The sequence below is a fragment of the Anomaloglossus baeobatrachus genome, chromosome 5, assembly GCF_048569485.1.
Source record: "Anomaloglossus baeobatrachus isolate aAnoBae1 chromosome 5, aAnoBae1.hap1, whole genome shotgun sequence".
NCBI classification, from domain to species: domain Eukaryota; kingdom Metazoa; phylum Chordata; class Amphibia; order Anura; family Aromobatidae; genus Anomaloglossus; species Anomaloglossus baeobatrachus.
In genome coordinates, this window is record NC_134357.1 from 182,410,511 (window position 1) to 182,420,462 (window position 9,952).

Genomic DNA, 9,952 nt, shown 5'->3' on the forward strand with positions numbered 1-9,952 from the left:
ATAGACTTCCCACCGGCGGCTGTGATTGGTTGTAATGAGACAGCTGTCACTCAGCATGGGGGCGGGTCTGACTGCAACCAATCATAGGCACCGGTGGGCGAGGGAAGCAGTGAATACTAGATTGAATAATGAGAGGCCAGAATTTTCAAAAGAGGAAAAGCCACCGGAACTTTGTGACAACTGTGCAGCGTCACGCCTGTGATCGGTGAGTATGAGAGAGGGGGTGAGAGGAGGGAGAGAGACCAGGAGTGATTTTAAACGATTTTGATCGTTCTGCTAGACATGCTGAGCATGCTCAGTAGAACGTGACGGTATCCGTCAGCGGATTCTGCCGCTTAGCACATAGCGGTGGAATCCGCCACCATAGACAATCATTAGACACCTTGGCGGATTCCAACAGAGGTGCGTTATTTTAACGACCCAAAAACGCTACATGTAGCGTTTCCTCCGCTCGACGCGGCGTCAAAATAATGACGCAGCTTCGTCCAGCGGATGGAACGCAGACACTTGCGTTACAGTGCGTTGTCAATACAAGTCTATGGAGAATAGCGCAGTGCGTTAACGGACTGCACTATTCTCCATAGCGGCAGATTGCGCTGAACGCAAGTGTGAAAGTAGCCTTACTCCTCCCACCAGCCTAAAACAGCAGCACATGCAGAACCAGCAGCAGTGTGATCCAGAGGAGCAATCACTACTATCTGTACTCACAAAAGTATCACTGTATTATCTGTTGAGTTACATGGGACTGCAGGTCACATCTAATACATTATCATCTCAGTGGGAGCCCACCAAAAGCAGGGTGCTACTGGCAGAGATAGTTGGTCCTGAAATCCCCAAAGGCACAGCAGAAAGGTGAGACTCTGTCGCTTGTACGACCTTGTGTTTGTGCTGGAAATGTATGAAATGATTTTGCAGGGCCGCAATCAGGGCATTACTACTGTGACTGCTGTAGGGGGCCCGGTGAAGACAGGGGGCCTGGACAGGCCAGGGGTAATTACTTAGCTTTGTTAAGCCCTGGGCAGGCCAGGCCTCCCCTCTTCACCGGGCCCCAGTCACAGCCGTAGCAAAGGGGCTCAGCTGTTTCAGCCCCTGCACACACACACTGCTAAAACAAGGCCGGAAACAAGGTGCATGGAGCAGAGCAGGGAGGCGGCGCATTGTCCCGCAGCCCAATGTAATGAAGTCATCACTCTGCGCCTCATCACAGTGCTGCGGGCAACGCGGAGGTGGCGAGGACACGGCATCCGGCGGGGAAAGGTAGGCACTCGGTGAGCTGAACACCACCGGGGATGGGGGGCGGGGGCGCCCTTGCCTTGCTTTAGCTGAGGGGTTGGAACCACGGGCCTGCAATGACTTTTTCTGTGCCCCCCCGGGCAGATTCCCGGGGGCCGCAGTGCTCCGGTGCTTACATACAAATGTGGTTGGGACTGTGTGAGCGGGTTTAGCGGTGTGCCTGGAGTCCCCCCTCTGTTGTGTGCCTGCTCTCCAGTGAGGTCAGCCCCCCAATGCTGTGTACAGCCCCCCCAATGCTGTGTGCAGTCCTCTAGTGCTGCATGTAGCCCCCTCAATGCTGTGTGCAGCCCCCTAGCACTGTGTGCAAGCCCCCAGTGCTGTGTACATGCTCCCAGTGCTGTGTGCAGCCTACCCAATGTTGTGTGCAGCCCCTTAGTGCTGTGTGCAGCCCCCAATGCTGTGTGCAGCCCCCAGTCCTGTGTGCAGCCCCCCAGTGCTGTGTGCCGCCCCCAGTGCTGTATGCCGCCCTCCAGTGCTCTGTGCCACCCCCCAGTGCTCTGTGCCACCCCCCAGTGCTCTGTGATGCCCCCCCAGGACTCTGTGCAGTGCGGTTTATCACCACCAGTGTTGTGTTCCGTCCAATGCTGTGTACCACCTCCAGTGTTGTTTGCCCCCCTAGTGATGTCTGTACTCTGCAATTGCTGACCGTGCCACCCAGTGATGTCCATGCCCCCCCTAGTGATGTCTGTGTCCCCCTAGTGATGTCTGTGTCCCCCTAGGGATATTCGTGCCCACCTAGCAATGTCTGTGCTCACCTAGTGATGTCTGTGCTCACCTAGGGATGTATGTGCCTCCCTAGGGATGTCTGTGTACCCCCCTAGTGATGTCTGTGTACCCCCTAGGGATGTCTGTGTACCCCATAGTGATGCATGTGCGCCCCCTTAGTGATGTCTGTGTACCCCACCTAGTGATGTCTGTGTACCCCCCTAGATGTCTGTGTATCCCCCTAGTGATGTCTGTGCGCCCCCCTAGTGATGTCTGTAAAGTAGTTTTTTTAGGGAAACACTTCTTTTTCTGGAACAACTTCAAGGGTGCTAACACTTTTGGCCGTGTGTGTGTGTGTGTGTATGTGTGTATGTGTGTATATATATATATATATATATATATATATATATAAAATATCCAGAGTTGCCTGGGTTGGTAGCTGTCTCTCTATCCCCCACTGTCCCTCTCTCCCAGCCTCACTCGGTCTCCCTCTCTGTCTGTCTCTTTCCTTGTCTGTCTCTGCCTGTGTGTCTGCCTCTTTCCCTGTCTGCCTCTTTTCCTGTCTGCCTCTTTCCCTCTCCCTGTCTGTCTCTCTCCCTGTCTGCCTCTATTTGTCTCTTTCACTGTCTGTCTCTCTCTGTCTCCCTCTGTCTCTACCTTTCTCTGTCTCTCTGTGTCTCCCCTCCGATATCATATTATCTCACACATAAGCTTCTTATACTAAGAATGTCCTTTTTTCCTATAGCAACCAATCACAGTTCCTATTAATGATCTGTAGCTCCCAGCTCCGTTGACTTTAATGGAGGCAGGATTTTTGGTGAAAAACTAAAGCGTGGGGTTAAATTTTCTCATAAAAACATAGTCTGACAGTCCCTGAGTCACATGAGGCATCTGGAAAATTTCGTGATTGTAAATGTGACGGTGCAGATTCCCTTAGCGGACATACACACATAGATACATACAGCTTTATATATTAGATAATATATATATGCACACACATACGTTTTTCCAAGCATGGCGTCTGGAGTGTGGAAGGTTTGAGGGGTGGAGGCAGAGCTGGGGTGCAACCTATGCGGAGTCTCAAGGGGGCCCAGAAATTTTGCCAGTATGGGATCCTGAAATTCCTAGTGGCGGCCCTGTGTTTTTGCAGTGGTGTAACTAGAGTCCAATGGGCCCCAGTGTGAAATTTGGATCTGCTCCCACCACTCACACATGTTTTTCACATGTATGGGCCCTTAGCGTTCTAACTTCTACCAAGACTTATGAACTGCCTCCTCTCCCCCTCCTGGTATATATGCCTATCATCCTGGTGAATATGTCCTCATCCTGGTATATATGTCCCAATGCTGGTATATAAGGTCCTCATCCTGGTATGTATGGTCCACGTTGTCTCCATCCTTGTATATATGCCCCCTTCCTGGTATATATGTTCCCATTCTGGTTTACATGGTCCCCAATCCTAGTGGGCATTCATGTCTGTTGGCAATTTTCTGTGGACATTTTTCACATATCATGTGAACATCCTCACCTTGCACCTCAAATATCATAGATCTGAAACTTTCTGATGCTGCAATTGGCAATTTTCTGTGTGGGCAATTTTCCATGGGGGCAATTTTCCGTGTGGGCAATTTTCCATGTGGGCAATTTTCCGTGTGGGCAATTTTCCTGTGGGCAATTTTCCTGTGGGCAATTTTCCTGTGAGCAATTTTCCTGTGGGCAATTTTCATGTGGGCATTTTTCTGGTCACCAAATTAAACATGCCTTTTTAAAATTATGCTGCTTGCACACAAACTCCAGTGAAGTTTGATGCTTGATGTGTGAAGTTAAGGAGGCTTTACACACAACGACATCGCTAACAAGATGTCGTTGGGGTCACGGAATTTGTGACGCACATCCGGCCTCGTTAGCGACGTCGTTGCGTGTTAAACGTACGAACGACCACTAACGATCCAAATTACTTACCTAATCGTTGATCGTTGACACTTCGTTCTAATCCCAAATATCGTTGCTGTTGCAGGACGCAGGTTGTTCATCGTTCCTGAGGCAGCACACATTGCTGCGTGTGACACCCCGGGAATAAGAATAACTTATAGACACACTGAGTGTTTTCATGTCCAATCTCATTACCAAGGAAAATAACCATTGCATATCACTTTAGCATGTCGATAATTGGTAAAGCTCACAGCATGATAAATCTCCAAAGAATGTTGCTTTCTTAGTTTAAATGCCAGAAGAATATTTTTTTTTTTTTTTTTAAATTTTGGTGGCTAGCGCACAAACTCCATTGATGTTTCACTTTTAAAGGGAACCTGTCACCAGATATTGGCTTTCTAAACCAAGACTAACACCTTAACCCCTTCACAACCTAGGATGTAATGGTACGTCCCAAATCATGAACGAGTAATCACAGCCAGCTGCTGTGGTGAGCCGGCTGCGATCTCTGTACATGTCTGCTGATTTGAACAGCAGACATGTGTGCCACGCAGGTAGATCCACGATCCTCCAGTGCCTTTTATCCCCTTAAATCGTACTGTCAAAATGCAACAGCGTGAATTAAATCGCCGCAGAGGGGAACATGCCTTTCCCTGCCGCCATCGGAGACCCCATGATGTGAAAGGAGATCTCAAGGCTGTCTGTAATCAGACTCAGCTTTGCTGCATTCCTTTTTCCTCCACACCGACTGTTGTGAGAAGAAAGCTGGAGCGGTTTGCAATAAAAGTCAGCTCTGCTGCTTCCTCCTACTGACTATAATGAGATAAAATCTAGGAGTGTTTTTAATCACATATTTTCAATTGCATAATTTTCTGCAAGCAGATATGCTGACTGTCGATAAACCCTTAGTGAAATGAACGTACAAAATAAAGTGAGGTACAAACTTAATAAAGTATATTTGGTGCTGTGTTTGATGTACTTTAAGCCATGGATGCTTTTTCTTTTAGAAGAAGTTAGCTATTTACCATATAGTAATGCCACATTTATACCTCATTGCATTAACTTATTCTAATCCCACAATTTACCAAAACATTAAATGGCTAAGTAATAAAAGTAGGCTCAGAGACACTTGTCATTTAGATGGTAACTCTGAGCAGCTGGCCATGGATTAAAGAATACTAGACTAATGGAGGTACAGCGGCATTTTCCAGCACAAAGCGCTAGCTACGTTGATCTTATTGTTGTGTTGTGTTGATTAGAGTTTTGCTCTTACTTTAAAATGCTCTTAATCTTGTGTCTCAGGGGCCTTCATTAAGCAATTTTTCTTCCTAAAACAGAATGTCAACTCCAGCCTGTCTCCATGGACTCTAATATAATCAGGCCTACAGTAGGATTCATTGTCCTGCATTTGTTGATCTCTACAGGAGGCTTCTGAAATACATAGCATTCTAGATTGGGATTCTGAGACCTTTTGTATACCTTGAGCTACACATAGAAGATGTTTATGGGGATGGGTGTAAGAACTTCTGCACATCCAGAAGGCTCATCCCAGGAGGGGGTGAACAGTAAACCACATGTTTGGTCAGTGAGTTGGTGCTGTGACATGGAGGGGCGAGAAGCTGTTCCTACAGCCTCATACTGGTGCTCATGAATGGACTTTAGAGATTAAAGCTGTTGCTACAGTTATATCCATTGTCTGTATTTGATGAACTATACTAAGGACTATTGTTGCTTGCTGGAGCTTGATACATGTGCTGTGGTGGTGATATCTGTTGTCTGGAGGAGCATAGGCAGTGACTTCTGACTACACCGGCAAAAGATACAAAAGCTGTGGGCACCCAAAAGTTGAGAGACAGTGGGTGTTGCCTGGTATAGGGGCAGTGGAACTACTGGTCCCAATTTCGGATCTCGTGGACAGAGGACAACTCATTTTGATCATCTACCTAGAGTTGCTGTAAAGCCATATATGGAAGGAAAAAAAAATTGTTGCATCATTAACCTGTCTAGCTGATTAAAGGCGGCGTTACACGCTACGATTTATCTGACGATCTCATTAGCGATCTGACACACCCAGATCGTAGTTACGATTTGTCGAGATCGCACATAGGTCGTTTATTAGCGGTCACACGTAACGATCGCACAAGCGACGCAAAATCATTCGGCGATATATTGTATGACCAAGACGGTTGTTGGATGTTGTTGGATGTTGTTCATCGTTTGCAGGGTGTCAAACGTACCAATATGTCTGCTGCATTCCAAACGACGAACAATATTTTGAAAATGAACGACGTGTCAACGAGCAACGATTTTCAACTTATTTGCCATCGTTCGAAGTCGCACGTAGGTGTCAAACGCAACAACATCGCTAACGATGCCGGATGTGCGTCACAGAAACGGTGACCCCGCCGACATATCGTCAGATAAATCGTAGCGTGTAACGCCACCTTAATACAGACCTCAGATCTTCACAGTAACTATTAGAAATGATCCCTGAAGGATCAAGTGTTAATCAAACTTTTTAGTTCCATACAAATTCAAACATTTTACGATGTAATTTACAATTCACAAAAAAAGTTGCCATTTCCCACACTGGTGAAGCATCAGAAAGCGGGCTAAAGTTGTTTTGCGCAATTAGTATCCTTTGCAGCTTTTTCCTTTTCTCTCCCTTGATGTCTTTCTCTTATTCCCACAGTATTGAGAATGTCTACTTCATATATGCTTACTAATGATGAGCAAGCATGCTCGGCACTGCTCGTTAATTGATAGAACATCAAGGTGCTTGTCACGCTAGATACTCAGCTGAGTATTAGGGGTGCTCGAGTGCCATGCTTGACTCTCTACCTCGCACGTTTCGTGGATGCTTATTAGCCACTAAACATGCGGGGACTGCCTGCCAATCATGGTAATGCCGTAGTCATGTTGGCTATTGGCATTACTATGATTGGCTGGCCGAATCACATCATTGGGTCTTATAGGAGACCTGGGGGTGCGATGCTCAGCACAGTGCAGTTCAGGGAGACTTGCTGTGGGAGGAGCAGCTTAGGTTAGAGCAGGCATGTAGATAGGGTTTTTCACTTGCACCCTTTAGTGCCTTTCATGTGGGTTTTTTATGCTGGTTTAATGTAATAAATAAATCATTAAAAACAATAGTGTGGGGTCTGTGAAGACTCAGCATCAGGCTACTTGTGTGGGGCGTGAACTTTTCATAATAAGAACAACAATTCCTTTGTTTGGTAAATCAAAATAAGTTAGCCATTGATACTTGTCAGACTGACCATAACTTTTTAAATGTGCATTGCCTCTGCACCTTTGACTACATCAATAAGAGGAAAATTATGCAGTCTGATTAAACTAGCGACCAGTGAGAGAACAGCCATCTCCACTAATCCAATAAGACTCAATACCCTGAAATGAGAACTGAGGGGTGTAAAAGAGGTCTTGCTCCTGTCACCACATTCATATTCTACCATACTTCAGCCTATGATCCACGGTTCCATTTAGAAGATCATTTACAATATCACAGAACTGCTTTAAGATTCATTATTTTACAGGACTTCAGCCTAGGATCCACGGTTCCAGCTGGAGGATCAGAGAACTGCTTCACTGCTCAATGCTTAGCCCACAGATTCGCTTGGAAAACCAGGTTGAGACAATTTGGTCCACTGGCTGCATATCTTGTAGTGCTTGGTCAGCTCCATAAGCTTCTTGCTATCTCCTCTCAGTGGGTGCCGGCCAAAAGCTTTGGCCTTGGAAGCCCCGAAGTCAAAGATTCTAATCCCTGGTGAGCCAGTGGAAGGGTAAGACTGTTGTTTATACCACCATGAGTTTTTGCTGGGAATGTACAATATGTTTATGCCTCTTGGTCAACCAATAAATCTATGGAATGTATGGTTCCTTCATCCGGTGTTGTCTGAATATTGTTCTGCCCATGGGGAAGGAGTGCAGGTGTTCAGTGGGATGCAGTCTTTCTGAAGACAGCCAGGCCAGCAGATAATAGCACCCACTAACCCTAGTGTCTCAAAAGGGCCCCCCCTTGTTTTGATAACCAGCCTTGGTAAATCAAACAGTTGTAAACCCCTGGGCTTTATGTCAGCTGGCAATTCACAGCTGACTTGAACCGCAAAAAATATTACCCGATTTCCACCACACCAGGGCAGTTGGGAAAGCACCAGAATTCATGTTTCTAATGTTATGCAACAATTCTGGAGTTGCTTCAGGCTGCTACTGGGTTAGTAATGGGGGTGTCTGCTAGATGCCTCTCCATTACTAACCCATGTCAGCTGCATCAATCCCATGAACTACTTACCACGATTGCCCTGCTGCTTTGGCAAACGGGAAGATCCAGGATAATGTGATGCACCAATTCTGGAGCAGCTGCAGGCTGATATTTTTAATCCTTCACCCCCCAGCCTGTTTTCACCTTCATGACCAAGCCATTTTTTGCAATTCTGACCAGTGTCACTTTGACAGGTTATAATTCTGGAACGCTTCAATGCATCCCAGTGATTCTGAGACTGTTTCTTCAATACATATTGTATTTCATCATGATAGTGGTAAATTTAGGCTAATATTTTTTGTGTTTATTTGTGAAAATATCAGAAATATGGTGAAAAGTTTGAAAATTTCACAATTTTCAACTTTGAATTATTATGCCCTTAAATCCAAGAGCTATATCACACAAAATCATTCATCAAAAACAATTTCCCACATGTCTACTTTACATCAGCGCAATTTTTGAAACATGATTTATTTTTTGTTAGGAAGTTGGAAAGGTTCAAAGTTTATCAGCAATTTCTGATTTTTCTAACAAAATTTATAAAACCATTTTTTTTTAGGGACCACATCACATTTACAGTGACTTTGAGGGACATAGGTGCCAGAAAATACCCAAAAGTGACACCATTCTAAAAACTGCATCCCTCAAGCTGCTCAAAACCACATCCAAGAAGTTTATTAACCCTTTAGGTGTTTTATAAGATCTAAATCAATGTTGAAGGAAAAAATGAAAATGTTATTTTCTCACAAAATGTTTAATCAGCCAGACAATTTTTCATTTTCACAAGGATAACAAGAGAAAATGCACCATAAAATGTGTTGTGCAATTTCTACTGAGTACATTGATACGCCACGTATGGTGGAAAACTACTGTTTGGGCGCCCAGAAGGGAGAGCTCGTGAGGTGCCTAAACAGGGGAGCTTCCCCACAAGTGACCTCTAAAGGAATTTATCTAGGTGTTTGGTGAGCACCTTGAATCCCTGCTTCACAGAATTTTATAACATTGAGCCATGAAAATAAAAAAAAAAAATACAATTTTACCACAAAATTGTTACTAGAACCAGATAGCTTTTTTCTTTACAAGGGCAACAGAAAAAAAATGCACCATATCATTTATTATGCAATTACTCTTGAGTACGCAGTTACCTCCTATGTGGTGGAAATCTACCGTTTGGGCTCACAGCAGGGCTGGGAAGGTAAGGAGCACCATTTGAATTTTTGAACACAAAATTAGGTGGAATCATTAGTGGATGACATGTCACATTTGGAGAGTCCCTCAGGTGCCTAAATAGTGGAGCTCCCCCACAAGCGCCTCATTTTGGAAACTAGACCCGTCAAGGAATTTATCTAGATTTTTATTGAGCAACTTGAACCCCAAGGAGCTTCACAGAAGTTTATAACGTTAAGTCATGGAAATAAAAAAAATACATATTTAGCACAAAATTGTTACTTCAATGAGTTTTTTTTCCCTACAAGGGTTACAGGAAAAAATGCACCATAATTTTTTGTTGTGCAATTTCTCCTGAGTACACAGCTACTGTGTTTCCCCGAAAATACCAAAACTATATATCTCTCTCTTATCCATGCATCCATCTATTCATCAAAACACACACAGACAGACAGACAGACAGACAGACAGACAGACACACACACACACACACACACACACACACACTACACATACATACCAGCCTGTCTCATTTTCAGCTTTAGATTCTTGCAATGACCTTTGGTCACATGATGTGAT